Source organism: Vanessa atalanta, chromosome 25, assembly GCF_905147765.1.
Source record: "Vanessa atalanta chromosome 25, ilVanAtal1.2, whole genome shotgun sequence".
NCBI classification, from domain to species: domain Eukaryota; kingdom Metazoa; phylum Arthropoda; class Insecta; order Lepidoptera; family Nymphalidae; genus Vanessa; species Vanessa atalanta.
The window spans coordinates 5,976,182-6,001,756 of NC_061895.1; the positions used below are offsets into that span (position 1 = coordinate 5,976,182).

The 25,575-nt window shown below is 31.9% G+C and overlaps 1 protein-coding gene across 2 annotated transcripts in view; it reads right to left on the reverse strand.

Moving 5' to 3' along the window:
• The window catches only part of LOC125073694 (solute carrier family 41 member 1), a 107,921-nt gene that overhangs the window by 63,576 nt on the left and 18,770 nt on the right, over nucleotides 1–25,575 (reverse strand). Inside the window, exon 1 of one of the 2 annotated variants that reach the window (XM_047684663.1) lies at nucleotides 1,907–2,189. The exons of the other annotated variant lie outside the window; for it this stretch is intronic. The gene's annotated coding sequence lies outside the window, so the exon portion shown is untranslated. Of the gene's footprint in view, nucleotides 1–1,906; nucleotides 2,190–25,575 lie in introns of those variants that run through there. 2 annotated transcript variants of the gene reach the window in all.

The window sequence follows — 25,575 nt, forward strand, 5'->3', positions numbered from 1 at the left end:
AAAGCAACGTAAAGTTTTTAGAAGAATCTACACGGGAGAATTTAAAGTAATTTAAATAAGCTTTAGTGAGAAGTGGAAGAGACATTACACAACAAGGATTTATAATTATTTTATTTTGTAAGATTTAAATTATTATAAAAAATAACTAATAACTTTATGTGATAAACCCGATAGCAAATTCGCATTCAGGACCCCAAAACTAGACCATATAAGCAAACAATTTACAAAAAGGAAATTTTGCGATCCTTTGCTATTATTATAATCAAACATTTCATGGTGCTGTTGAGTTTCGAGTTCGTTTCATTATTCAGAATATCTCCCTGGAACGGCTGGACCGATTTTGACGGGACTTTCACTGGCAGATAGCTAATGTAATAAGGAGTAACTTAGGCTACTTTTATTTTAGAATTATATGTAAACAATAATAAAGTCACGCTTATTAAATTCAAACGCGCACGAAGTCGCGGGCACAGCTAGTTTTAAATATAATCGTCGTGGTCGTTGACATGCCTTGTTTAGTACGTAAATGTATATGTTATTTACATAAGAAACTAACTATTATGCAAAGTCCCCACATATAGAAAATATTTTCTATTTATACTGTTTATAATATTCACATATGAATAATATTTTATTCAAGAGTTCTAATATTAAATCCTCATTGTCCAAATGATCGTAGTGGATTCCGCCATAGAAAATGTAGTAACTATAGTTACGTTGACTTAATCAGCTTTCAAACCGGAAAAGAACTATACAAAATATTGCTATTTGGAAATGAAAAGACTAGCTGATTACTGGGTGGTACCTACATAGGTAGACTTGCACAAAGCCCTACCACTAAAAAAATATACGAATAATAATAAGAAATAATTTTAATTTTATTTTAACATGCCTGTATTTATCATTATTATGATATAAAATCTTTTTTCTTTGTCAATCGATAAATATTTCAATAGCATAGTGATGTGATGAAACGTATTGTGTCATACGATAAATGGAGAAATTATACCGAGTGATTTGTCGAACGATAAAATTAATTGAAATATTTCATTAATATATTGAAATCATCGTAAGACTAAATGATAAGAATTATCGTAATTTAAAACTTAAAGTAAAAGATCACACGTGTAAGTTAGTTTAAGTGATGTTAAGACTAACTGGAGATATAGTTGAATATAATAATGCCACTGTGCCAATTTAAAATATACAAAGAAAGGGCAAAGGAACGACATATACGTATTACTTTTCATATTAATTCCATTAGGCTGCATTTAAATAATTGATATTTTTATACAATTAAGCGGATAATAATTATGATTAGAACTTTGTTAATTGGGGCAAAATTTATTATTAATTTTTTGAATTGCTTAGTTGCATTTAATTTCAGTTTCGCTTAAAGAGATACATTATTAATATTGACAAAATATATGTCAATTCGTTATCGTTATAAAATCTGTAAAGATCTATTGAAGATTTTTTTAAAAAAAAATATTTACATTACAGTAGATTTTTATTATTATAATATTTATAATCATTGCTGTGCGTAAAATGAACTTCGATCTATCAATTTGTAATTATAATCTCGAATTTAATTATTTAATTTCACTTCTTTAATAATAATAGAAATATTAATTATACAAAAAAACAGTTAACAATTATCGATATATATATTGTTAAACTATACATCACTACTATACATTAGAATTTGACAACTAAATAAACGCGAACGAAACGCATTATAAAATGGAAGGTATAGTTTTTTCTTTAAGAAGAAATGTATGTCGTTTCTTATTCCTTTATGGTGTTCATATAAAAGAGAGACCACTGGCCTTTGTTATATATTTTACCTGCACATTCCATTGATATAAATTATTTAAAAAAAATAGAAACATGCAATAATACTCACTTGCGGTCGTATTTTCTCCAGCTCTCTTAATTACTAATATCACAGGATTTTATAATTTTAAAATTAAATATATTTACACTTAAAAAAAAAACACTTTATTTACAGATAATATATACACTGCCCAGTCTATAATATTTTTTTACCCCATGCAGTCTTTAATCTGTGGTTCTAATTTCGGAATGCAATTACATTTTTCGCGGATTTGCGCGGGAACGTGTGACGTAGAGTAACAGGTGCGTTTCGTGCGGCGTCTGCGAGTGTACTGTCATGGAGGTGTCCGTCCTTTGCCTTAATATCAGGTGTAGAACTCAATCAGTGATAATGATAAGAATACAAAGCGGCGTCTCGTCGGCTGTACGAGGGGATTTCTCGAACTCAGCCGGCGTTGGACCGGTTTAAAAAAAAATACCGGTCAACGATCGAAGTGCGTGTGAAACTGTGAACTTGACGGGTTTAGGGGTTAGGGCTGCCTTTACGTATTTATACATGAATGAAATTAATTTACATATACATATTGTTTTTTTTTACATATCGTACGTTACGTTAATATTTCATAGTTTTATTTAACTTTACGTTTCGCAAATTATGGAGAAAAATTTGACAATTATTTTTTAAATAAAAAATTACTTAATATTTGTTGAAGTAATTTCTTTAAAATATTTAAGTAAGATTGTGTCTTAGACTTATCCGACCTTTTTGAACGTTATTGTAATAAAAAAAATAGAATTAGCTAGAATATATTTAATTCTACTGTAATATATAATTGTAACCTTCACGGAAGATCAAGGTAAATGAATTAACATTTTATCAAAATAATTAAATACTCTTTGGAGTAAGCCGTAACAAAAAAACTCTGTCATATATAAAATGAGCCGGCTGTCACGACTCCCCCTTTAAGACGGAATTTTCAAAAATAAATAACCATCGGTTATAAATTTTCTAGACGTATAGCGAGCCGTGGCTTTGCGAGTTTACGTTCAGTCAGTTAGGACAAATGATTTTGTATATATAGGTATACTAGTTGTCGCCCGCGGCTTCGCTCGCGTTTTAGGGGTTGGTTGTAATATGTTAGGCAAAAAAGTAACCCATGTCCTCCATTGGAGTTCAAGTTGGTTTCATACCAAATTTCATCAAATTCATTGGTTTGGCAGTGAAAGAGCGACAGACAGACAGACAGAGTTACTTTCACATTTATAATATTAGTATAGAAGTATAGATTATATTTTAGATTTGACTTCAATCTCGACGGCTGTACTCCATGGATCTCGAATAGTCGACGCAGAATATATTATAAGTAGTCTACTGTGTGCGCAGACGCAGTGTGACTCTATCTCTTAGTCAATGGGCGCAGGAACAATGGCGTACAGCCATCCTGATATGGAACTACTGAAACTATTACCTCCCAAACTTCAGTCTACAACTAAAAATTTCATGAGAGAAAAACACAATAAGAATTAAATTATTTAAGTACTAATTATATTATATACTAATTATTGCAATAGAGTCATTTTGTTCGTCAATTATAATAGATAAGAGTCAAAGACACTGAGATTTAGACATAGACGAATTGACAACTTTTTTTTAATGCTAAAGAATCTATACAGTCTCAATTGACCATCGATGCAAAAGTGTTAACGTAAATTTATAATAACAATTATTTAAACGTTTAATATGTTTTGAATAAATTATCATTAGTTATGAGGAGAGTAATGTTTTTTCGAAGAAATCGTTTACGTAAAACAAAACACTATAAAACTGAATTTATATGAGTTATAAAATCAATAATAAAAAAACAACAGGCTGATGGAGCAGACATGATGGACAGGGCACAGATCATTCCGCCAATGTCACGTGGGATGGAGAAGACACGAATGAGATTGATCGGTACGGTTGAGATAGCAAACTCAAATTTTAAAGCCAAGTATAGTACTAGTAATTTCATTTTTAATCCTTAACCTAGAGCGACACGAGTAAGAGTTAATAATTACAAAATTAAAAGCAAATATTTAAAGTGACACTACTTTCGACGTATTAACATAAACGCGTCGTTTCTTACTAACGAGAATTTTTAATCGCTTCGGATTTTGTATTCGCATTTTTTCTTGGTATTCGTCTTTTGTTTCATATTCTGAGTAAATCAAATTAACAAATCGTATTTTTAATTTCATATTTTTCATTAAAAGTCAAATAAATAATAGTAAATAGAAGATAATAACCAACAAGTTATTAAAATAGTACATGTTAAAATGGAACAAAACCATACTAAGTATTGCTGTTTGGCGGTAGAACATCTGATGAGTCAGCCACTCATACCTGTGCCTAAGCAGACGGGTTTGCACAAAGCCCTACCACCAAGAGAACATCTACATGTTTATATCGATATGAATTAAAGGTCAAATTAATAACGTTCGATTTATTTAATTCAATTTGAACATTTTGTAAATTAGCTTTACGTACGTAAAGTAAAAAACAGCAGTTCATCGACACACGCAGATTTCCTCATATTTTTTCCTTCATGGGTGAGCGTAGGATTGATTATTGGAAACGCTAAAGCACTAGAAACTCGGCGATGCTTGCCCGGCCTTGAACCTACAATCTTCAGGTAAGATTCACGTGTTCTAGCCTCCTGACCATTCCGAATCACCAATAAAAATATAATTAATAATTAATAAATTCAGACATGTGAACAAAATTACACACATATTCAGAAATCATCATTACAAAACGAAGGTTTCCTTAAGATGTTTTTCCTTCAAGTCGTTTCTAAACATATGAAAAACTTATAAGTGCTCGCTTGGATTGTAACCCTCGACCTTGTTCTCTAATCCACTTATATTAACTAGGCCATTAGCTCTAACAAAAGTCCAGTCAACATTATAAATAGCGCGAGCCCAATTATAAAAAAAAAAAACTGAGATCAAAAGAACTATGCACAGTTTTGTTTAGTTAAAGATAACGGGGTGTCAAGTGTCACAGTGACACGCGACACGGCACAGATAACATAAGGTCCAATTTAAAGACAGGGACCACACATGTGTATTCGCAGCTAGTAACAAGCTTGTTTTATAATAATAATTAACACTTACTGTTGCCATGACAGATTTAATAATTAATTTTATTTATTTAATAAGTTATCATTTTAATAAACTTATACTTTTTTTATTTGCTGGTGGCTTCGTTAAAGCTAGTCTGGGTAGGATATGCACTGATCGTATATATTACTGCCAAACGGCAGTACTTGCTCTTGTTGTTGTCGGTTTATAGGGTGAGTAAGCCAGTGTAACCAAAGGTACAATGGACATAACATCTTAGATCCCAAAGTTTCTTATAGTGCCAATGTATATGGGCTGTGAATCCTACCTCGAAATAAAAAAATGTTTTGATTTCAACAACAGTCCTTGGATGGATTAATTGATACCTTTGCAAAAAAACACTGACACAGAAAAAATATTATTTAAAAAGTTTTTACGTGACCGGCGATTATTATGAGACTTCGATTTTCAAATGTCATATTTCAGATGTTAAACTAAACATAATTTCTACCCTCCCGATAACACGATTCTCATAGAGATATTTAAAAGGTAAAATGGTTCTTATATCTGAATAGTTAAAGTTCAAATTATCTCTATGTGTTGATATAACAATCGTAATTTAATCCGCTAGTAACAAAGGTCTTTTGTGAGTGATCAGAGGTTGTCTTAGTTTATATTTACCTTAAGTATAAATAGAACGAAGATATTGTATTATACGACCTTTTACGATCAATAGAATATTATTTTCAAATCACATTATCGTAAAGATAATCGAAAAAAGAATTAAAAAAAATAGCATCATAGTAAATAATTATCATAGACTTTGATGGCGTTCGAAGTTCAAAATACGTTTTAGTATTGCCTTAGTTAGGGATTATTTGAAAATAGATTTATTAAATATTGCAGCGTTACAATTACTTATAGTCAAAGTATTAACTTCTGCAACTAAAAATAACTGTTGTTTTTTGTCAACGCTCAGGCTATTCAACTTGGTAAAATAATTCGTCTAACATATTAATACATAAAACAAAAACAAAAAAAAAAAAATTATACATTATGTTTATATATAAGTTACTTTCAAACTTCACTAATTGAAATTCTTTATCGTATAATATATACAAAAGTTAAATATTAAATAGTTCATAATGTACTGATTTTATTATAATTATGATTAATCGAGGTAATTACGATTGGTTTATTTAAATAAATGCATTTATACAAATCGTGATAACCCTGCTTTGATCTCACGGAAGATCCGATCTGTTCCCCTAACCGGTTTAGTAGCTATGCGAAAATAAACAATACAAAACGTCTGACAAACTAGCAGACATATTTTGCCATTGTCGCTATGCCTACAAACTTTAGCATTGTTAGTATTACCTGATTTAATTTAAGTTATTAATGCTAGTTTTAATATCAATTAATAATGAAATTATGTAATAAAAAAAGAAAAAGGAAACGTGTTAATTGCATATACGCATCGACCTTGGTAGGTGAGGGGAGGGGGATTGTAATTCCTAGTGACGGACAACCTAATTAAAACCAACGGTAACCATTTCCGTTTTGGTACGACGGCACGGGATTACTCACGAATACATTCAACAAAATACTTTAAAACATATTGGTATATAATAATTAAAGATAAATAAAATTCAGGCACATTATGTATGTATATGTGAATTTTTATATATTTTGATTTATAAATTTCATTATAATAATTTTAATTGAATGCATGTTTTTATTAATACAATACATAAATCATTTATTATGGTTCAGATTAAAAATGTTGAATCGGTGTGTGCTAAACTAGATGCGTATAATTGCTTTATGCATTAACCTATAATTACGATGGTATATGTCGCAATATTTAAATCGTTATTTTTTTAGGACAGACATAAAAGAATATATGCCTCTATTTCGTTCAAGGAAAATGTATCGAATTTAATCTATCATAGATTTAACTTCGACTCGTTTCCCTATCCACATACACGCTGGATTTGCCGATAAGTGTCTCTGTAGTACTACTCTACGACATGTTTGACGTTGAACTCGAGCGGAATCGTAATTAGTTTACTGCGGGAAAATTTTATGTCTCTGCTCGAATTTGAAGGCAGAACGATGGAATTTGATACGGTATTCTAATGGGCTTTTTTGACCTCATATTAAGTGTGATTATGATTTTCATATATTCATCATTATTGTACATTTAAATTGTTAATATGCACACTCAGTAGACAAAGTTTAAAAGGAAGATACAACGAAAAATCCTGTCGAATGGATTGCGAGATTATTTTTCTTGTGACTATAATAGACTACCATCAAGAAGAAACATAATAAACGACTTAAACTTTTGTATGATAGAAGTTCTTAGCGCTTCGTTTGTTTCGGTTAAAAAATGGTAATTTTTTTAATAACTACCTAAATGCCTTTCATGACTAATCTTTTTCAAATTCTTCTATAACCTATCCTATACGACTGTCGACTACACGTATCAGAATATGATTTAAATCGTCAAATTATTTAAAAGGACGTTTTTCCTTCCAATTGAAACTTTAAAAAAATATTAGGATTTAAATATAGAATAGGAAAAATTAAATTAAATTAAAAATACTCGTATCATAATTGGTATTACGCATTCAAAAATAGTGATTTTTGCGATTTAAATATTTTACATAAATTGTATTAATAAAGACTGCATTCATAAGATAGTCTTCATAAAATACTTTGTATATATCCAAGTATCATAGGACACAGATATATATGTATATGAGAAACCTTTAAATTTAAATAATTATCAAAAACAATTGTAAACATTTTGATCTTTATCGAAAACATTGTTTAGAAACGTTTAAAATTCAAATGTAATGAATATTAAATACATATACGACGATTCTGCCTCGACGGTCTACTGAATATCTTATAAAGCGTAAGATACGTTTTAAATGTATTTGCTTTAAATAATGAGAAATTCACAATTTTCAGTAGCTCCGAGTCTGGACCACACTCTCGTGCCTCGGAAAGTACGCGTAAAGTTGTGCTGCAGTACCTGCCTACTCTTTTCGGACGTGTTTAATTGCCTTATCATGGAATTATGAAACTAAAGGCTACTTGTATTGGCGCACACATTTATGGGCTATCATATATTCCATACAGTTGGCTATTCTCTATTGGCTATTCGCTGAGAATGAGTGCAGTGGCCAAAATTGGTTAAGGGGAAGGATATTGACATACCAATTGATTGCAGAGGTAACGCTTGCATAGTAGCGTGATATTCCAACATTCATTTTTACATACAGACACAAGACGATTGTTCTACCATTACGATTAAATAATTTAATGTTTATTTAAATGTAAGCGTAATCACGACATTCACACAAACGTCAACCGAAAACTAGTTGAATGAATTATAAACGACACGCGATGGTACTTAACCTGGTATCCTTGACCTCAGCTTAGAAAACGAAACATCGTAATGCAATTTACTTTTATTTAAAGCGATTGTTGTGATGTCTAAAATTATTCAAATTATTGGAATACTTTTACGTGACATTGGCGGCTTGAACTATTTTACTATTATGTTGAATTTAAAATACATTTAAAAAACCTTTTGTGAAGAAAGTTTTTGTGTACTGAATTTGTTGTGTTTCGGTTTGGAGGGTGAGTGAGCCAGTGTAAGTGCAGACAGAAGGGTCATAACACCTTACCTCCCAAAATCATCCTTATTTTATGATGTAAGGAATGGTTAATATTTAATAGACAGGGTTATTGGTAATTCGACGTATTCCCGTTAGGAGGTGATAGGGGTGATTATTTGAAATAATTTTAACCCCGATATGCATGATGCAAAAGTGAAAAGGTGCAGTACATCTGTCTTACTGGTATATGATATTATGTCTCTTAATCTTCTTCTTTCTGTAAATAAGTCTTCGAGAAGGATAGGATTTTTGTGCACTTTCTCACACTTTCTCTCTGGATTTTTGTGCAGATATTACCAGTCAGTAGCAAGTTGCATGTTTCTCTTTACATATAAAAACTTTTATTTGTAGTACCCAAGCTTGAACGCGCATTCTTCAGTTAAGATAAGGCCTCGAACAGAGCTGGTGAACATTGGAATACAAGATTTGAAATCATTTGCTAAATTTGGTCAACACAACAAACAGATTAAATAAAAGCTTGTGAAAAAGGAACAATTGTAATACGGGTGACCAGTCATAAATTCGGGACCATCACAGTACAAATACATGGAAAGGATTTAGAAGGAATTTACGAAAGCGTTTTTTTTCGACTAAGGAATGAAATAAAAAGTACAGTTAAAAAAAAAGCTAAAAAACGTGCTAAAAATGCATTCTCCCACTCACAATATAATGCACCTAAATTGAACAGGCCGAGATGGTGATAGAAAATTCCAAGAGTCGAAGTCGAATTAACCTGGTACCTCCCTAGGCAAGGAGGCCTGCATAATTGGGCCAACCGTCGGGGTGATGTGGAAGATAATCATCATATCATCATCATATCATCTATCATCCACATCACCCCGACGGTGCAAATACACGCACGCGATTTTTGGACACACATGATACCACCCTACTTGATGTGGGAAATGCGTAAATGTGTTTCTAAAGCAAGACTAAATTACATAATTAATATAGCGAAGATAAAGATACAGCATTCTACTATAGGACACTATCATAGGTCGAGTTGATCAAACTTGTCGGTATTCACGTGTTCCAAATGATTTATTATACAATTATTCTTGCAGTACTTTCCGCTAGTAGATAAATATAAAACCGGCGCTAGCGAGATGCAATGCAATACTTTTCCGGCTGGGTTTAACCCCGCTTAACCAACAGGAACTTTACGCCAGTTCATTTATATCAAAACATTATTTAACTGTCGTGTTCTGGTTACGGAATTGGTTGAATGATTAATGTATGGAATTTATAATAATGGAAAGATGTATTTTCGTTCTGTCACAAGAAGTAGGGGGTATAGTGGACAAACCGACGCTAATTGTGCTGGAATACCCACTAAAAAAACCAGCGATATCCACTCCATCTCTTCGGGGAGCATCAAGGGAACGCTTCCGTATACTACCGTGATGAACCGACGGTCGCCACACCTATATGTGCCCCCAAGCTCTCTCTTTCTGATGACCACTAACTAAAATCAAAATAATAGGGCACTTTTGGTGGCGTTTCTTTATGAATGATCAATTTTGCTAATACATACTTTCAATTAAAATATGATTCGATCCTCAGAGACCGTTAAATCCTTCGAATTTAACTTCTTTAAAGTATTTGTAATACTAGTCATTTCCCGCGGTTTCGCTCGCGTTATCGTGTTTAATCGTCAGCCGTTAGGCATAAAAAGTATCCATTGTTTCCTTGGGATTCAAGCTTGTTTCATTCAGAATATCATCACATTCGGTACATTGGTTTGGTCATGAATTGTACATTTATAATATTAGGATAGAAATTTCTAGATAGAATATGTATTATTCGCTTTTATATTATTTTCTATTGTTAATTAGGTATACTATAATCATGAAGGTATAAATTTGAAATTCGAAAACTTATCCTAAGCAAAGATTAAAGATTCGTGCTCCACCATCAAACCTCTGAATTTTCAAGTGGATTCTATAATTAAATAAGCCCATATCAAATTCGGGCTAATCTAAGAAATCCTCAGCGTATTTTGATAACATTTTACACACGGAAAATGTTAATCAAAATCTTTGCGTCGTATTTTTATTATTTTTTTTTTTTGTTAATTTATATCCATCATATAATTTTATCAAACACGATATCAGACTTTTGTTGTCAACTTTATAATAAATAATATCGTAATCCACTTAAATATACACAGAAATCCTTCTGTAAGTACACATAATTAAAATCAAGAAGCGCCAAGTGTCGTACACGAGTGACAAGTTCATAAAGAAGGTTAATTCTCTCTCTTTCTCTCTCGTACACACACACACACACAATATATTAAATAATCCATTTTTATATCACAAAAAGTTTAATCAACAACACTTCAATTCAAACTCTACATATAATAAAATACATTCTGAATCACGGTAACCACAGGTTTCTTTCGTGACATAATATTCTCATGTTTTCTAACTTTAATTATCTGATGACGAATTGACTTTTAAATATTTTTTTCCTTATTCTATAGGACTAAAACTGGTGGTAGTTAGGACTTTTTGTAAATTCGCCTACTTCGCTAACAATTCACTCGCATACTTAATATTTTTGTGTTCAGGTTTGAAGGGTGAGTGGACCAATGTTGCTACAAGCACAAGGGACATACCATCAATGTCTTTGGGAGGTGGTTATAACGGTTAACGGTTAATAACAATAAGTAGGCAGACTAGCGTATAGACGCTAGTCTGCCTACTTATTACCATGGGCAATTACAAGGATAATACGATATTCTAGAACTATTTTTTTGGATATAGATCTGTGAAATTAAACAGCGCGCGCCTTAACGTTAAACGTTGAATATAATCTAATTTTTATTTTTTGCTGTCTTTATTCGACCATCGTCTCACGCACACATGCCGATAATTTAGTGAGGAGCGCCTTCGTGAGTGAATATATCTAATATTGACGGAGAATAATTACGGTGATGAAGAAAAAAATCAAAATAAGTAATCGGCTTATATCAGACAACCCAATATTCATCTTTCAAAATTAAAGGGGAAATAAAGAAATATCCAAACATTTTTAGACTTGTCAAAGACTATTAAAAATTTAATAATAAAAAAAAAAACAATAGAGTCAAATATTATTATGATGAATCTTAGATTACTTCTGAGTGTCGCACTACTGAACAACTAAAACAAACCAGTCCAAACCACTGTATTATCTTGCTGTACGTGACAGCTACGCATGGTACTCGCCAAACGTCATGTTTCTAGTAACAACAAATTAAAAGATATATTTTTGAAGTGAACAACTATTTTAAAGTGTATTAGATACTCAAGTTTAAATGTGCTTGATATAAACTAAAATAATAAACATTAAAACTTAAAATTAACGAAAATATCGAAATAATTGGTGTAAACTAGTGGAGTGGCCAGTGTGTTGTATAAAACGCGTAAGCGACACGGAATACACGGCGCTTACGACGTTTTGGACGTTACATTTTTATAAGGCAAAGTAATACTTATGCAGTGTTTCTTTTTGTTTACCTACCTCACATTATAAAACAAAATGGATTGTAAACAATGTATGGATATCTTAAAACCTGAAGTATCTATTAAATGCGTTAGATGTCAAGGTAACTTCCATCACGAATGTATTGGATTATCAGAAGGTGATTTTAAGAAAATGTTGCCAATGAATAAGGCCAAATGGAAGTGTCCTAATTGTAAAATTTCTAAAAAGATTGGTCAAAGCAGTCCCCAGGAGCTGACCGCGTCTCAACCGCATTCTATTTTAAACGTTGATGCAAACTCTTTAATGTCTCATTTCGATGAGCGTTTTAATAGATTAAGCTCAACTATCGAGTCATTCAAAACCTTTATAACTGATGAATTGAAAAAAGTTACTGATACGGTCAAGAAGTGGACTGAAAGAATTGTAAACATCGAGTCATCTGTAACAAGTGTTAATGAAAGAATAGATAACTTTGAGGTCGAATTATCTAAAATCCATATTTTGCAAGCGGAATTAAATAACTCAAAGACATTGATCAAGGACTTAAAGGAAAGCCACAGTAAGAATGAGCAATGGGTTCGGCGCTCTAATATACAGATTAATGGCATACCTCAAAAAAAGGGTGAGAATTTAATAAATATAGTAAAATTACTTGCTGAAAGATCAAACTTTAAATTGTGCCCTAATACTGACATTGACTTTGTTACTCGAGTAGCCACCAAAAATGATTTAGACATTAAAAAGCCTAAACCTATTATTGTGAAGATGCAGGCTCGATATAAAAAGGATGATTTCTTGTCATCACTTCGCAAATTAGGAAGCATCAAGGCGTCTGACATTGGATTTCCAGGGGTGCAAAATCAAATATATGTTAATGATCACCTCTCCACGCGTAACAAAGCATTATTGAGAGAAGCCAAACGTCTTTCTAAAGAAAAAGGTTATGTCTATTGTTGGGTCCGGAATTGCACGATTATGGTACGAAGAACAGATAACTCGCCGGTACTCCATATTACATCTGAGGAATCTTTAAAAAAGATCTCATAAGCGTTAACTCGATATTTAATATTTTTTTTACTTACTTAATTCATTATCAATCGTTATATTTTTTATATTCTTATATTTTTTATGTAATTCTTTGCATTATATCATACTTTATACCTTATAATCGAATTAAATTTGATGAAATTGCTATGCTTGTCGGTGGTTATGAGTCTAAATCTTGTGATAAGTTAATTTTACTTCTTCTATTTAATAAAAATATGCCTTGGGGTAATTGCTCAGATATTAGTACTTTACTTAAGTATTGGATAATGCTATTCGAAAACTTTAATTGGATAATTCGTAATAAACAGAATGCATATTTGTATATTTTTCTATATCCGCCATGATTTTGAATATTTTTTACCACAACGTTCGTGGTTTACGTACCAAGACAAAACAATTTTATCTTAATGTATTAAATCATAACTATGACATTATCTGCCTAACAGAAACGTGGCTTTTGGAAGGTATTTTTGACGAGGAATTATTTGATACCCGATATACTGTATATCGTAATGACCGTAAATATGACTGTCTTGATATGGAGAGAGGGGGTGGAACATTAATAGCTATTCGTAAGGAATTTTCTGTAGACATGTGTATTAAAGAATTTTCACCAACTCATCCTCATGTCGATATTACATACTTAAAAATTATATTGCGGCACAATTTACCACATAAGTCAATATTTCTTTTCTGTTGCTATTTTCCACAAAATTGTTACCAGGCTGAGTCACAATTGGAATTTTTCGAGTTTGTTTCTGACTTAATTATTCATCATCCATGTCAAGACATTGTGATGGTGGGTGATTTTAACATAAGTAAATCTGTTTGGTTATATAGTGATGATAACAGCTCTCTTAATATTTCAAATCCTTCTGTGGATGTTATAACATATCAGTTATCTGCATTTATAAATTTTACAAGCTTGCGTCAGTTTAATCACGTTCTTAATGTAAACGGTAGGTTATTGGATTTAATTCTTTCAAATTTACACTGTGATGTATCTCGTACCGCCCCTTTATCTGAACCAGAGGATGCCCACCACCCTGCTCTCTGTCTTATGATAGATATTTGTTCAATTGAAAGGAATTTAAGACCTAATAGGCGTATTGTTCGTTTATATCATAAGGCTGACTATGAGGTTGTTAGTGCTGAATTAGATAAAGTTAATTGGGAGCTTCAGTTAAATAATAAAAATATAACCGAAGCAGTTGATATGTTTTATCAAATCGTGGACCAGATCATACAACATTTTATTCCATCAAAAGTTATTACTGAAAACAATAAATATCCTTGTTGGTACTCTCGGACACTAATTACCTTAATAAATAAAAAATTAAAATGGCATAGGAAGTGGAAAATTTATGGACGAATATATGACTACAATAAATTTTCGGACCTTCGGGCTCAAACAAAAAATATTGAAACGGATTGTTACAACTTATTCGTAGAGAGAGCAGAACAGAATATATATTTTAATTCTAAGCATTTCTGGACTTTCATAAAATCTAAGAAAGGTCATAACAGTCTGCCGGATACTTTATATTATAATAATGAATTCAGTTCTGATGGACAACAAATCTCGAATATGTTTAATCACTTTTTTAATTCTGTTTTTGAATTGGATTCAGGGTCCATGTCGATCATATCGTCTAATAACTCTTGCAATCAGACAATAATAAATTCAATTGAGGTTACTAATAACAAAGTAGAGCATTATCTTTCAAAGCTGAATATATCTAAGGGTAGCGGCCCAGATGGCCTACATCCTATTTTTCTAAAAAATTGCAGCAAGGCACTTTGCACTCCTTTAACTATTCTCTTTACAAAGTCCTTGAACACGGGTTGTATGCCACGGGAGTGGAAGAAATCTTTAATCACACCTATTTTTAAACAAGGCGATAAAAATAATGTTAAAAACTACCGTGGCATTTCAAAATTGTCTGTGATTCCTAAGATGTTTGAAAAAATTATTTTTGATACCTTGTTTCCGTTATTAAGGCCTTTACTTATACCAAATCAACATGGATTCATCAATAAACGCTCAACTGAGTCAAATCTTTGTGAATTTCTTGATATAGTATTGAAAGCTATGGAAGATGGTCACCAGGTGGATGCCGTGTACACCGATTATTCGAAAGCTTTTGATAAAATTTCTCATAATCTGTTGCAAAAAAAACTAGAAAACATCGGTGTACACGGCGATCTCTTGCGATGGTTGACATCCTACCTTCGTGATCGTACTCAAGCTGTCGCAGTTAAAGGGTTTACTTCTACTTTTGTACCTATAACATCCGGTGTGCCTCAGGGTTCCCACCTTGGTCCCTTATTATTTAACGTCTTTATCAATGACTTAACATGCTGCTTCTTAAACTCACAGTTTTTACTCTATGCCGATGACACAAAAATTTTCAAAGTTATAAGAGATAACCAGGATTGTATCGAACTCCAAAATGATCTAAATAGGTTAGGACAGTACTGCAAATCTAATGGCTTACAACTAAATTTGGCTAAATGTTGTATTATAACATTTTCAAGAAAAAAAATGCAACATTCTTTCAGTTATTCAATGTTTGGTATTAAATTGCGAAGGGTAACTGAGGTACGGGATCTTGGTGTACACCTTGATAGCCAACTCGTGTTCGATAAGCATATTGAAAAAATTACTTTAAAATCTTACCAAATGTTGGGCTTCATCTCAAGGCAAGGTATTGACTTTAGGAACCCTAATACACACATTATACTTTATAATGCTTACGTTCGGTCACACTTGGAATATGCATCGACTGTATGGAATCCATGTTATGCTAAGTATATTCAAGAAATCGAAACAATTCAAAATAAATTTCTTAAAAAATTAAAATATAAATTTGGTCACGATTTGCCTACTCTACTGTCCTTGAAAACTAGACGAGAACATAGAGACCAATTGTTTCTATTTAAAATTATTAACAGCCTTATAGATTCGCCTTATCTCCTAAATAAAGTATTATTAAACTGTCCTCGCTTAAGTGCTCGGTACAAAGCCACTTTCGCAACTCCAAATCATAAAACAAATTATTACAAAAATAGTTTTATAGTAAGATCGTGTAGCAACTATAACGATAAATATAACCACATAGACTTGTTCAGCAGCAGTCTCAGTAAGTTTAACTCGATACTTAAAAATAATTAGATTAAGATTTGTTATTAACTTTTTTTTTTTCCTTTTTCATATTTCACATGATATAAGTTTGGTTTATATACATTTTTACACTTGTTAGTTTATTTATTTTTTTTGTTTTTTTTTAATTACTATACATTTAATTTTTCTGTTTTATATATATGTTCACTTCCAGATTAATTATTTGTGGAAACTGTATTGGCATGTGTGTTATTTAAGGTTGATTAGTTTTATGTAATATAAAATATGCTGTTTGTTTCACTTACTTACAAATAAACAAATAAATAAATAAAAGTAATATTGACTGTCTGCATTCTTGCACTATAAAATGGATATAATTGCTTTGTTTATTTATAATCCTAGTGTTCTTTAAGTTTCGCTTTTATCGTCATAGAACCATTACTCCAATAAGTCTATAAAGACTTTCAGCTGTACGGAGTCGGATTTAATGGTCGGGAGGCCCTAGGGCCATAGAGCAGTGAAGGCTCTACACCAAAAGACAACACGAATATTATAATTTCAATCAGTAAGCTATAATTTATTTACTTGTATCGATAATTTTTAAAACATTAATTAGTAACATTGTTATAATTTGACTATATTTAACTCGTCAGAATCTCTGTTGTGGAGGGCCCAGGGCAGTTATCCCGGTTGCACTCCCCTGAATCCGGCCCTGCAGCTGTAATCATGTCTATTTATAAAAAATAATTTGGGAAAATTAATTTTTAAATCGTTAAAGGATATATGTCTAAAGTTGAGATCAGGACTTCCTATCCCACTATACAATAATATAGATCTATTTCTTAGGTCTATCAACAATAAACTTTATGTATAATATAAGATATATTTAAATCTTTATCTATATAAAGTTTTTTTTTTTAGTGCAAATCACGCAAAAACCGCTGAATATTCTGCCATGAAATGTCTACCATTATATTTATCGTGTTTCAGAGAAGGTAGTTATATATTACCATACGATATAATTAAACGTATAACGTAGACAGAGCAACGCGTGACCGGGTCTGCTAGTTAGATATATAACTATGTTATTTACATATTCCAAGATATAATAAAGACTATATAAATTTAAAATGACATTGAAATAACATCATAAGGTAAATTGTAAAACATTGGCTACCCGTTCCGACTTACGTAAAGCTGAAGTTTTACATCATGTATATTTTTGTATTTATAATGTCTAGTAATTTCCAATATTGATAATTGTCAGCCAAAAAAATCCCGGCGATTTTCTTCGATACTTCTCAAGCTATATTAAATAAATCAAAAATGGAATAATAATAATAATATATATCATATTAAATATTTTAATAAATTATAATGCTTCTATATTTAATAAAGAAATGGAAATTTCAGCCGTTTCAAGAGTTTACCTCGTGTAGGTAAGCTTAGTCGCATATAAAAGACCTGATACTTATTTTGCCTTCTTAAATTATGAAATAATAATAATTATCTTATCTTGTTCATCCATTATTAAAAAAAAATACAAGAGAGCATTACGCAAACCTTCATTCATTTTTATTCAATACTTTCCGCATAATTAGATATACTATATTAAAATATCAGCGACGAAACAAAACAAAAACAAAAATTATTTAAAAAATCGGCAAAGACATACGTTCATCCACATATTGAAAAAAAAACATCAATCCCAATAGGAAATTATTTATTCTCATAGCCGAAGTTAACTAAATCCGTTTTAATGTTTTAATCATAAATAATTATAATTATAATAATTGACGTGCACGGCTTAATAACCGTACAAGTAAAAAATACGTGTGCCTCTTGGGACACCCGACAGAAGTGATAGCTTAAGCTGTCCGCAATACAGTTACTGTCCGTTAGAGTGAGAGAGAAGGAGCATGCCCAACGCTGCCGTATGCCTAAGGGAAAGGGAAGCCAGACTGACTGGCGCCGTAACGCGTTACGTAACGAAGCGATTTACCACCCATAAGAAATTATCACGTCAAAAATAACGCAATAATTATGTTAATTAATGTGAAGCGATAAATTTACTACACTCTGCTGGACGTTGATACCACAATGCAGATTTTCAGTGTCTGTAACATTCCAGACGTAGCATTGTGCTTAGAACACGTCCATAAATATCAATCAAAGACTGGGTTCAAATTCAAATTCGGAACAAGTACGATTAAATTTTCTTCAATTGTTTTTTATCACATCTCACCCTCGACGCTCAAAGGAAACATCGTGAGGAAACCTGCATAAGTCACATATTGGTGCGCCATCATATCTACCAAACCACAATGGAACCTTACAAACCCTCAATTTAACGGTCGCTTTGACGCCGTATAATTGCAAAAGCCCTAACGTGCAATTGCAAAGACACGAGAAATATCGATTCATAACTAAGAATAGAAGAACATTTTGAAGTAGTTAATCGTTATCACAGCTGTTATCAGTTGAAACGGTTACAAAGGAACCAGTTAATTACAGCGATAAGACGTCGTTAATCAGAAATCGAAGCAATGCAATCGTCTTAGAGGCGTAATCGTCTCGTTTAGAAATTATTGGAACGAATTCTCATTCGATAGTTAGACAAATAAATAAAATTAAAGTGTCTAAGTTCTACTACTTTTTTTATATGTGATAGGTGGCAAACGAGCAGGAGGCTCACCTGGCAAACGAGCAGGAGGCTCACCTGATGGAAAGTGAGTACCACCGCCCATGGACATCTGCAACACCGGGAGGCTTGCAGATGCGTTGCCGGCATTTAAGGAAGGAGTACGCTCTTTCCTTGAAGGTTCTCAAGTCGTATCGGTTCGGAAAAACCGCCGGCGAAAGCTGGTTCCACAGAGCGGTTGTGCGAGGCAGAAAATGTCTTAAAAATCGCGCTAAATGCATACGAAAGTATAAACGGTACTTATAACAAAAGACAAATTCCAAAAATATTTGTCTTTCGGTCTGTTTGTTTAGGCTAATCTCGAAAATGCCTGAATCGATTTTAACGGAACTTTTACGAGCAGATAGCTGACATTATAAGAGGCAACTTAGGCTAATTTAACTGCAGAAAAAATATTTTTTACAAAAGAAGTTTTAATATTAATGTAATAATTTTTTTAATATTTATTTTACACTTTTCTCAAACTCACGCTTCAAGGAGCATCAATGTTGCTGAAACAAATTACATCGACTAGGCAGAATTGCTGCATATGTAGTCTGAGCTGATCGTATTCTTTAGTAAACTGAGTGTAGTTTACGATCACTAATACAATGAATACTTGTAAGAAAACCGCAAAATACACATAATAGATTAAGGCTCAAGTTTAACTGGAGAATAACTGAAAAGTTGTGTTTTTTTTTTTAATTCGTAAGAATTACTAATACTCCTTAAATCATCAATTTCTGAATAGTAATTTGACGACCTCCATGGTCGAGTAGTGTGTACACATGTGTGTGTGGCATAGTCGATGTAGAAAAAGTTAATTAGCTTTCTATGTTGTCGTAAGCCTGGGTGTTTGTGGTACCGTCGTTACATCTGATATTCCATAACACAAGTGCTTTAGCTACTTACATTAGGATCAGAGTAATGTATGTGATGCTGATCCAATATTTGTTTATTGTAATTACAAGTTATTATTCTGGCATTCGCCCTTCAAATCGGAACAAAAATTGACAGTTTTTTGTTTTGAACTGATGAGTCGGTATTGACTACACAGACGGGCTTGCAGAGAGCTCAACACCAATATGACGATAAATATATCATTTTTCTTTATAACTAAAATAGTATTTTATAAATTAACCTGGTCTAAAACCAATTATTTTCAGAGTATTTATATATATAAGCATAATTTATAAGCATTTAATCTTTAAAGAAAATCGCCATAGAGTTATTAATTTATATAAAACTTTACAAACACTTACTAAGGTACATGCATATACGTTTTCTATGCTACACAATCTAATAGAATTTACTATGCGGCTTTAATTGCAGCCATATATTAGCGAAATCATACATAAAGAAGTCTGTAGTCGAAGATATACAGTGTTGTCAAAGTTAACTACATATAATCTTAATAAATTCCCATTAAACATATGTGGTCCGGGAAGTAGCATTAAAAATGCCAATCTTTTCATTCTGCTTAATGATAAGATTATTTTAAATTCACTTGGGTAACTATTTTAGAAGTTTCTCAGTTTATTCAGGTTATTTAATGTAAAATAAATATAAGATGAAATTATCAACAAAAAGTAATTCCACCTCCCGGACTATAAGTTAAATGGTCGTTAAAAAATGCCGTGCGTATCTCATAGAAGCTCTTAAGCGCTGCAAACATCATTGTAATATACTATATTTAATAAGTAATCAAGAAAACCAAAAGTAACCACAATGGTTGCCTACATCACTGAATATATATATATATATATATATATATATATATATATATATGGGTAACTACTTCTTCCGACTTATATTAATTATGGAGTACGATCCGTATTATAAGCGCAAATTTAAATGTTACTAACACGGATCAGATTCTTCACGACCTGCAACCTATCGACTGGATAAGTATTATCTACCGATTTTTGGCTGAATGGAACTAAAACCTTAATTAAAAAAGCTAAAATCATGATCGAATAAATAATTACACTGTCAAAATGTGGCAATTATACTCAAATTTCCTACTTGTCCAGGTTACACCTGAGTACCATGAGGTTAAATCTAAAGTTCTCGACATTTCTCTATAATATGCATGTTTGATAAATACCTACTCGTATATTAATAAACATTCCTCTCAAATTACTCTGTTTATTGACAAAAGTCGAATTAAAATCTGCGTACGTACATACTTTAGTATTATACTATGTATAGATGCTTGCAAACTATTGTTAAATTTTTACATAGTTGTTAGCAACCGAAAAATAATTTAAATATGCAGTCCAAAAACTCCATTTACACCATGGCAATAAAATGCAGGCACATAAAAATAACACCATAAAATATAACAAATAATATGATATAACAACGCCACGGATAGCAGGAAATTATATTACATTTAAAAAAACCTACGGACGTTTAATCTGTGGATATTAAATAACAACAAATCTTAGAAATCTTAATAAAATAATTCTATGGATATCTTAGTTTGTATTTCTTATAGCGCCAATTCCTTCCTCAATCTAATGGGCGGCGGTGACCACTTGCCACCAGGTAATCCATTTGTAAGCCTAGTCCTATAATTAAAAAGAATCCGTCTTTGTAACAAGCTCGGTTAGTAGTTACCAATATTAAGAACGACCTATTTTGGCGTGTATGGCTTTAAATTTAGATTCCATTACAGATAGTCAAGATTAAAGCACGCGTTGAAATTTTCAATTGAAGACGTTCAGATACATCATTGCGTTCAAATTAAATATTAATTTATTATATCATTGGAAAGATAATAAAAAAATCTTGAGCTATTAAAAAAACTTATTTTTTTAATTCTATTGTTAGTGAGGAATTCTTGAAAAACGCTGCAAAAAATATAAGGTTTTAATTAATTTCTTTGTCCTTTTCGTCCTTAACCATGAGATAGCACTTGGCTTAGAAAAAGGTATTAATATCAATCATTATAATTATACCAAGGCTTATTATAATATATCGTGTGATAATAAGCAACTGATATATAATTAGATAATGTAGCGTGGATTTGTACATTTTATTTGTATTCAATTCGAACACAATTGAATTTCAAATTTATTCAATGTGGAAGCATTATATTGACTCATTGATAGTCAAATTAAAAACTAACACCGTTTCGGAAAATAAAAATATCCGTATAGAAAAAACGGCAAAAGAAAGTGGTATTTTAGTTTTAACTTATGATATTAAAAATTAGTAAATTAATCAAAAGACAGTAATTGTATAATATTAACTTTAATTGTCGACGTAATTAATTATAAACATATCAAAATTATAATACTGGTCAAAGTAGGCTTTTTTTGCTTGTATATACTTTTTAAGTTTTCATTATTGTAAATTATTATGTAGAACATTTTTGACTGATGGTACTGTAAGAAATATTAACGATGCCTTACACCACCAATGCACCACCAACCTTGGAAACTAAAATATTATGTCCCTTGTGCCTGTAATTGCACTGGCTCACTCACCCTTCAAACAGGAACACATCAATACTGAGTACCTACTGCTGTTTGGCGGTATAATATCTGATGACTAGATGGTACTGACCCAGACGGGCTTGCACAAAACCATACCACCAAGTGAAAATATTTTAAAATAACTTTAACAACTAAAAAAATGGTGTTATGTTTCTAATAATAATTATATTGTGCGTCTGTTTGATCACATTGTTTGACAATAAAAAACAACTTTAACATTGAATTAACGCGATATCATTGGTGTAATCGTCATGGATTCGTGAAAAAATGGCGTTCTGAATGTCGGGTACATTGTTATTGAAACTTTTTATTATAAATAAATATAATTATTAGAAACTGTTTCTAGTTCATAGTATAGGTGACCTATTAGCAAATCGCACGGAATATGTAAAAGGTTCGTTTATCTTTTGAACTTCCATTGAAACATAGTATATAAATTACGGGCTACGTAAAACAGATAAAAAAAAATCAAACATCATTTTCAATTTGATTTAACAATTAGACAACAACTCGTTTCGTTTTAGTTTTAGTTACTAATAAATATTAAATAAAAATACACACACTAACTGGTAGTATGTGTGACCCGTATAAATATTAATATTAAGTATAAACTCGAAAGTAACTCTGTCTGTTACCTAATCAGACGTAAACTGCTGAACCGATTTTGATGAAATTTGATATATTGGTAGTTCAGGGGAAGGATATAGGATATAGGCAGGGGAGAATAAAAGAACAGTAATATTTTTATTCTCCCCTGGAGGAAGTAAAATAGGGGTGACGTTTTCTGTGCTATAGGTAAAGTTTGATAAAATTCCCGCGGGGAAATCCGCCGGCTCGGCTAGTATTTCATATTTCATGAAAGCAATTCGCAACAAAGTTTCTTTTGTTAATGGTGATTGTATGTTAATTGGACGGGGAATTTTTTAAACACATTCATAACCCAAGGTGAAATTTTAAACACGACTCATTTTGTAACGCGAGACGCATCTTCAGTTTTCCTTATTGGATATCGGGACTTTACCTCTAAGAGGCTTTGTTACACAGCCTTATTGAGTAAGGTAGTCACATTAAGCAAGCGCCACACCTTTGTGATTCATTGAACATATTTATTATATTTAGATAGTTTTTTTTTTCAGATATCAAATCAAATTATTATTTATTCAAGTTACCTCTCTCAGTTCAGAATGACTGTAGGTTCTACCGACTGCGACTACCTCGTTGGCTTAGTGGCTAAATATAAGATTACAGACGCTGAGGTTCTGGGTATACCTAAAGTCCAGTTCGGGCCGCTTAAAAATATTCGGTTATTCTGTTAAAAATTCTGACCTGACCTATATCTGAATACTCCCGTCATATTACCCGACCCATCGACAACATCAGAATCTACCGAATAGAACCGTTAAGTATCTCAGTTAATTACTTTATGTAACAACGCATGGTGGTCATTAAGGCTAGTTATATGATGGTAGCATTAGCATTAGCATTAGCAGCCTGTAAATTTTCCCATTGCTGGGCTAAAGGCCTCCTCTCCCTTTGAGGAGAAGGTTTGGAGCATATTCCACCACGCTGCTTTAATGCGGGTTGGTGGAATACACATGTGGCAGAATTTCGTTGAAATTAGACACATGCAGGTTTCCTCAGGATGTTTTCCTTCACCGCCGAGCACGAGATGAATTATAAACACAAATTAAGCACATGAAAATTCAGTGGTGCCTGCCTGGGCTTGAACCCGAAATCATCGGTTAAGATGCACGCGTTCTAACTACTGGGCCATCTCGGCTCTCATGATGGTAGAGCGTATTGAAAGCTAGTCTCAATATTATTTTAAAGTTATTCAACAATTACCACCATTAACAATATACCTACTATTGTTTAGGTCATTTCTGTATAAAGGTAATTGCTATTTTATAAATACATCTTTAAATATTTATTATGTTTATACTACACGTATGTTAATTAAATAAATATTTTAATTCTACGTATATTTAAATATAAAATTACAGAATTTTGTTTAATTTACGTTTTGTTTATATTTACAATGACCGATTAAATAAATATACATATACAAATCAAAAGTAAAAGGCTATTGCACAATTCTCAGCTTATAAAACAAATGGTAGATCGAAGAACAAATGTTCCTTAAACATTAAAGTGAAGCAACAAAAGCGAATACAAATTCCTGGCGAAACGAAACGACGCGTCTTTTTGTTAAGTGTCAAAAGTGCTATAACTTTGATTATTAATTATTGCGATTAATAAAATCAGGTCATGGAATCGAATGGCAACGAAAAAGAACCACCTATCACAATTGGAGGCAATAAAACATATTTATTATATAAATCTTATATATTAATAGCTTAAGCCGAATTTTGTCCCAGTGATTGTGAGTCGATTGCTGCAAATAAAAATCAATTATGGTCTCATTTTGAAGAGCTCCAGCCATAAGTGCAGAAAATGAGAACTCTTAATTGCATTTTACTAAATTTATCAGAATTAATTTTAGAGAGCGGTACTAAGGCTGTATAAAGAGAAAAAAGAAAATCGCAAACAAAATTAAAGTAAATTCTTATCGACAAACTCCAATTCTAACTGAACTAATGTACACAATTTGACAGTAAAAAAATCACTTAATTAAGATTTCATAATTTTGGCGCCGATGTATAACTGGCAGTTTACAATGAAACGAGATCGAAACAAAACCTGTCATAGATCTAGAAATTCCGAAAAAAAAAACTTTTCAATAAACGCGGACTTATCATTTTTTAAACAGCTAGACGGACGGGAAATTGAGTCAGGTAATGGTTAGTAATTACCACCCATTGTCATTGGCGCTGTAAGAAATATTATGTATTCCTCACATCGCCAATGTACCACCAACATTGGTAACTAAGATATCATGTCCCTTGTGCCTGAGGTTACACTTGTTACACAATTTTATTTTTGTATATATTACGCACCTCTTTTAAACTCCTACTGAACTTTCAAGCCCATGAATTTGTCCGGAAGAGATCTATAATTACCGATAGGTCTTTTGCGTGCATGTTGTAGTTTACATTGAAAGACATTACTATGTATGCTAAACAATTCGACTAATAAAACTAACGACTTTGCAGATTA